Raw genomic sequence first — 6,949 nt, forward strand, 5'->3', positions numbered from 1 at the left:
TAAGATGGATGTTGTACCTGTTTAGATTGCAGCTTGCTTCTTACTCTAACTTTGTTTCAGAAACTTGGATGTTTAAACTTTGAGAGTTGAGGCAAAATTCCAGTGTTGGCCTTACCTACACTTGGTGTAGGGTGAATTTATTCTGTCGGGCTCGTTTCCCGGCGGGGCTGGGCTGAATTCGCTCAGTCTGCCTGTCCGCCTCCTGTCTCCCCTCCCTTCCTGATGGAGACTGAAGAAAGATGCAGCTGGGTTTCTGTATCTGTCTTAATTTTAAATGGTATTTGAAGAAGCTCATGTTCTTTCAGCCTTTGTGACCTGCAGAGGTGTCGTTGGATATAAATGCCCTGGCTGCCTATTTCTGCTCTCAGAAAAACCTGCAGTAGGCTGGTTTTCCTCAGGCTGTTTTCACGTCTAGTTGTGTTGAGAATATATAATTTTGTTGTTCTTCACGTGGTGAATTTTTGGGTTAGGTTCCCATCCACGTAATGTGCAACAATGTACAAAATCAGCTTTTTTGACTGACTTTTAGTCTATGTAGTGAAATTGCAGTGAGCCCTTTTTTAACTGTTCTCTTTGCCAGTTGGTAATCTGACTGTGTCGCAGCGTATCTGGTCTCCGACTTGTTTGAAAAGAGCCTCAGAGTTGTATGGGATGGAACTGGGGAAGACTTTTGTTTGGTGCTGCAATGAAAAATTAATTCAAGACATGGCAACAGCTGCGGGTGACAATTTAGAGCTGCTGAATAAGTACTGCGATCGACGTTTATCACTGACATGACATGGGATTAAACACTTTGAGGTGTTTGTCCTTGGGCACAGCCTTGGGGAGGGTTATTACCATGACACAACCGGTTGTCATGGCAATGCATGGAGAAGAGGGAGACTCTTCCTTCCTCCGGTGCATTCTGCACTACTCTATTAAAGGGAAGCCTGAGATCATTGGCAACGCTGTTGTCTTCTTTTTTAAAATGTAACACCAAATTCTACTATTTGTCCTTCATGTTATGGTTGAGATTGTGGCATTTTATGTGTTACTTTTGTGGATTGCCTTTTCCGTTTAAAACGGTTGTCAACTTCTGCTTTCTCGCATTTGATTGTGTAGTGTGTTCTCTTGCTTCCCCCAAAGTTGGGCTTTTCTCTAAGAACCGGGTTGATCTCTCTGTCTCTGTCAGCCAAGGTGAGAACAAGGTGTCACTGCTGTAAGGACGCTCCTGTTCAAAGCTGCGCAGGAAAATGGGGTAATGCTGTCTTACAGGGTGCCCGGCCTGCTTTCCCTGTAACGCTTCCCCTTCGCACCCTGCAGGGCGACCAGTTAAAGTGAAAGGTGATAGCAAAAGAAAGAAAATGTGTGGAAAGTGATACAGTAAATTAGTCTCCCTGACTTCTTAATGAGTTTCGTTATTTAGCGAAATTAATATTGCTAGCATTTCATTTCTGTGTGATTAACTGGGAGTCATAGCCCTGCAGGTCTCTGGACTCACCTTGGTGAAACTTGAATAAGGTGAACGGGTCTCTGCACAAATGCTCAAATTACTGTTTTGGAGTCTAATTTATAATTAAAATTTATTTTGGAAGACCCAGTTTTAGAAGTATATTGTAAGCATCCCTTAATACTTTACTTTATGCAGCTAATCCACTTTCTGTTTCATGTCATGAAATAATGAAAGGTCTTCGTAAACCTTTCCCTGCTTGGGTCTTGTCAGAGTATGATTCTACCAGTGCTAATCTACTATCACATACATGTGTTCAGCCCACAAATACACGTGCAGCAGTCAAAGAGTTTTTGTTATAAAGTGTAAGTCAGATTCATAACTTTACTAAATATTGTTTTTCTTCTTAGAAAAGTTATTTAAGAAATTTGATTTTTTTTTTTTAAACTCTATAGTGCTTTGCTACGCATTTTAAAACATAAGGTTTTGTAACTTGTTTTTACAAAGAAAAGCTGTGCCAGGTCTGAAGTCTTAATCAACAAGTTTTTTTTTCTTACAAGCTGAGCGGTCCCAAGTTAGTTATTAAATAAAAGGATCTGCAACCTCAAATAGAATTTTATGTATTTATTTTAGATATTTATTTCAGGAATTTGGGTTGTTAAGCTTTTCTTAATATGGAGTGTTTCTTTCTCACAGTTGCTGCAGCCCAAGCCATAGCAGAAGAAAGAAGAAGCCAAAGTGGCATTAGCCCTATTGCGGTCCAGACCTCAATAAATATAAAGACAGCAACTAAACCAGGTATAATTATTGGTCATTGTTCTTAAATAAGTACTGGGTTCACAAGGGAGAGTTGGTAGGGAATGAATAAAACATCTTTTTAAAAGAAATTCGATGTTCTTTCTTCAGGAGGCATCACAGCAAAAAGGACCTGGTAGGTGGTTCATGGTTGGTGAAGCTGCCTGTCTATATCAACAACATAACAAAGATAAATGATTCTTTTGTGCTCTGGTCAGGTTACCTGTTCACTTCTTGCTGAAATTCAAGTTTTTATACGTCCAAAGACTTAAGCAGTATTGGTTCTGCTTAGCCTGCAAACTAGCTATCCTGAGCGCTATTGATTTTTCATGATGGGTGATCTATCTGTTCTCAGACTGAGTTTTCTTAGATTCCTGTAATTCTTGATCATAGGAATTAATATGTACGAGAATGAGGATCAGAGTTGAATTTGGAATAAGGGTATGTTCCCACACGTCTGACATCTGCTTAGGCTTTCTTTTGACTGTATGCATTGAGCCTTTTCATATTGTGTCTGCTTTCTGCTGCACCTGTTTAAAAATAATGGATTGGTGATTGTGAGAGATTGGAAAGGGGAAAAAGGAAGATATTCAGCTTCCTATGAATTTTTCAGATGACATCTTTAATCTCTATATACCCTGTGCAGTGCTTTGGTAGTATGTGTATCTCAGGAAGCTCCATTATCCTTTTGATAGTAAAGACTTTTGACTTTTTTATTTAAATTAGAATATTCAGAATAACTGACAATTATGTGTCTTCATTTTTTCTTTTGACAGTGATAGATGGTTCCACTCTAAGAACAGAAGAAAGACAAAGATTGGCCAGGGAGCGTAGAGAAGAGCGGGAAAAGCAACATGGTATTTTCGTGTTTCATTTTAAATATAATTTCCTAAAATGTTTGTGATAAAGGAATAACTTACTCTCTTGCTTCTTGTTCAGTCACTTTTTTCAGCTTACTGGGGACAAGAGACAAGGTCTGCTCTTGGTCTTGCACCAGTGACCATCTGTGAACCTGAATGGATAATTACTACGTTTGAGAGGAAAACATTCTAGAGATTTTTAGTTTCTTGAAGCCGTGTGTCACTTCTGGCCTTCTGTTTCTTTGTGACGACCGAGCAAATTTAGCCAATTTCTTATTGAAAGCCTTAACAAAAACACTTCTGAAATGGCAGCTTTTAGCTTAGGACTGCTTCCCATAGCCCTGAAGACTGAGGTTTGGGGAACACTGATTCAGAGAAAACCAAAAAAGATTCAGCTGGTTGAATGGCGTGATTGCCTTGAACACTGCTTCCCTTGTTTCCTAGCACACTGAAACGACTCCTGGATTGAAGAGTCAGCAGTATACACTTTATCTTACCAAAGAATCTGAGACCTCGAGAAAGGCGTAAAACTCTTGCCCAGCTTTATGCTGTTAGTGACGCGAATCAGTGCATGCGTGTGAACTAGAGATGAAAGGGTCACAATATGCCTACAGTCCTGGTTCTCCGTCTCCCAGCTTGTGAGGAGTGGTGTCTCTCTGGCCTGTATGTTTGTTTCTTAACATAAAAGTAAAGACACACAGCAACAGGAATGATTGTGTTGTCCTAACACAGAGAGAGGATAGGACTAGGATGCATATAAAATCAGAAGTATTTTGGCAGCCTTATACGTAGATACTGCTTATGCATTGTTGGCGTAATTATCTGGTCTCTTGGTGCATTTCATGTGTCTAGCCACCGAAAATACTTCCACTGTGTGTTCAAGCACTAGCTTTTTGTCACAGGACTTGACGCTTCCTGTTAAACTGCGCACAGCTGTTCCTAGGTGGAGGCTGCGGAGAACAGTGACATTACTATTTTGAACTCGGGTGCAATAACTGTGGGGTTTTCCCATCTTGTCACTTGGTGCTTTAAATCCTTTCATTATATCTTGTTCTCAAAAAATGAAAATCGCAACATAGGAAATTCTGCCCTTTGATACTCAACTTCCTACTTACTTATAAAGACGTCACTATATATGATGGCAAGAGAGGTATATACCTAACATAGGGTATATGCGTATCCTGACATTCCTGTCTAGACAGCGAAGTCTAATGGCAGGAAAGGTTCTAATTCCTGCCCAACCTGGGGACAGAATTAGACACCTCTGTCATCATGTGCGGTGTCATCCAGCACTGCAAGCTAATCTTGCTGTATGTTTTAGCTTTAAGTGGTGATAATTTTGCTAGGTAGTCTCTAGCCTGTAAGTTGTGTTGTAATATCAATGAATAATTGTTTGATTTTAAGTTTTTCTTAAAAATTTACAGCTGCCAAAGAGACACAAATCCTTGAAAAGGAGAGAAAAGCAAAACTCCAGTATGAAAAACAGTTAGAAGAAAGGCAGAGAAAGCTAAAGGAACAGAAGCAGAAAGAGGAACAACGGAGAGCAGCAGTAGAAGAAAAGAGAAAACAAAAAATAGAGGAGGAAAAGGTACTACGCATCAAAGTTCTATAGTTTTAAAGAAACCCCCACATTGTTTTCCTACATTATTGTGCTCTGCAGTGGTGTGAAATGGAAAGTTACGGAAATGGTGTGTGTATTAGAACACAAAAATATTTTCCACATCTGTACAGTGGGCTATATAGACACGTCCCCCTTCCCCGTCCCAGCCTAGCTTTAACTATCCCCGAGGCATTCAGGACTTTAGGAGCTGTGGTTACTGTTTGGCCACTAGTTACTTTTCACATGAGCAAAAACCCCACCCCATATTCCTAGATTTCTAGAATCCTTTCAGTGCACTTTGTAGATTCTGCTTGTAAATCAGCGGGGGTGACGGGTCTTAGAGTTCCCTTAATTCTGTGTCTTGCTTCTTGGGGGCCCCGTTGTGGCCTAAGAGGCTCACATTCTTTCGGTTCTTCTAAACTACGGTTTGTTACTATATGTTGTACAGTTGATAATGTTTTCTGTGTAGTTACCATTTGCTGCTTTGAGCTGTGTATTGACCGTTCTTACTTGACTCTTTGCCTTTGCTTTGACTGCACCTGAACCAGCAGAGCAGTATTTGAGTTGCAGAGTTCATGGCAAGATTGATAGAAGCTGGAAGTAGAAATAAATATATGCCATCCCCTTTGAAGAGCAGATCCGCTAGTGCATATTTAAATGTGGTACAAGTTCTGAAGGGTTCATTTCCAGGGTGTTAGCAGTAAAAGCATGACACGCACATGTGCTGTCATAAGCTAGCTGTAAGAACTTGCTGTGGGTCAGTGGGGAAGAGCCTGTAAGCCTGGCTGGCTGCTGCCTTGGAGTCCAGCCATTGTTACATTGTTCTAGCAATACCTCGTCTTTGACCCTTTTTGACTGGCAGGATTCTACATTGGTGTTTGGTTATCTGTAATCAGCTTCTGGGTGTGTTCAGATTGATATTCCATTTGAACTTCATAGAATAGTTTACATTGCTGAAGAACAAGCAGAAATGTTTGGGTGGGCCTTGACTGCAGTCCAGTGCAGTATTATCTCTTTGAGCAACTACTTTAAGCAAAAAGCATCCCTGATGCTTCAAGAGGTGTTGCCGCTAAGCCTATAGTACATTCATGTAATTTCGGGGAGAGTGGAAACATTTTAAGCGGTCACTGGGGTGAATAATCAAGGAAGACGAGGACGAGCCGATGAGTGTTTGATTGGTGTTAACTGTGTCTTTTACTTGGTCCCTGGAGGAAGATGACCTTGTACATAGAGAGTTATACATGAAGAATCTGCCAGATGCGAAAATAGTATGCGCTTGACGTGTAAACCTTGCTTTCCACCACAAAGTGAAAACAGACTTTGACTTTTGTACTCTGACATTAGAAAATAGTAACTTCTAAAGAAGCGAACCTGTCTCAGGGCAATATTTGCCAGCAAGTTATCACCTACAGTTGTAAATTTAGTAGATAGGATAGAAGTGCGTGAAGAAATACAGTCTCCAGCGTTCTTGTTTGGTACTTCAGCCAGGTCTCATTTAATTGATCACCTTCCTTAGATAAAGTAGAAGCAGCACCACAATAGTAAATACTGTGCGAAAAGAAGCCTAGGAGAGTCTTGAAGACAACTGGCTATGGCTGGGGTTGGGATACCCGTCTTCTCACAGTTACTCAGTTGTTCTGTACAGCTGTGCAACTTGTTACGTTGATGTCTTGAGCAGATAACTGATTTTGAGTTGTTTGTAAAGTGAAGCCTATGGCTTTAACTAGAACTTTGAAGAATTACCACAGTGCAGATACCTCCATGGAAATACCATCTGCAGATTACATCATGTCTGGGTACTTTGGCTCCTTAGGTAAACTCTAGTTCAAGTTTCTTTAACAGAGGGGAAGCTAAGCTTTATATTGCAAACAAAACCTTTTCATTTTATCTTTTGTCACTGAACGGAATCCTTCCTCCCAAGTTTACTTTGTCTGTTAAACACTACGGCTTTTTTTAGTTTGTGTTGTGAATTGGTGCTGAAAGAAGGTGAAAGTCTTGTGTCCTCAAGAGGGAGAAAAGTTTGGATAATGAGTCCCCTTGGCATCTTACTGCAATGTATCAGCAGTAAATACTGCTTCAAAAGGTCACTTGGGATATGACTATTCCAGAAGAGAAATCTGTTGTTGACACGTATATGGAAGCCTGGCCGATTATGGAGAGGCATGGTTACAGTTCATCTTTATGCACGAGACGTAAAGTTCCCACGTTAGCAGTTACTAGTAAGAAGTACTAGACGGAAGAGAAAGGTTCTTTCAGTCCTCTTCA

The sequence above is a fragment of the Charadrius vociferus genome, unplaced genomic scaffold (genome assembly GCF_000708025.1).
Source record: "Charadrius vociferus isolate BGI_N301 unplaced genomic scaffold, ASM70802v2 scaffold472, whole genome shotgun sequence".
In the NCBI taxonomy this organism is placed as follows: domain Eukaryota; kingdom Metazoa; phylum Chordata; class Aves; order Charadriiformes; family Charadriidae; genus Charadrius; species Charadrius vociferus.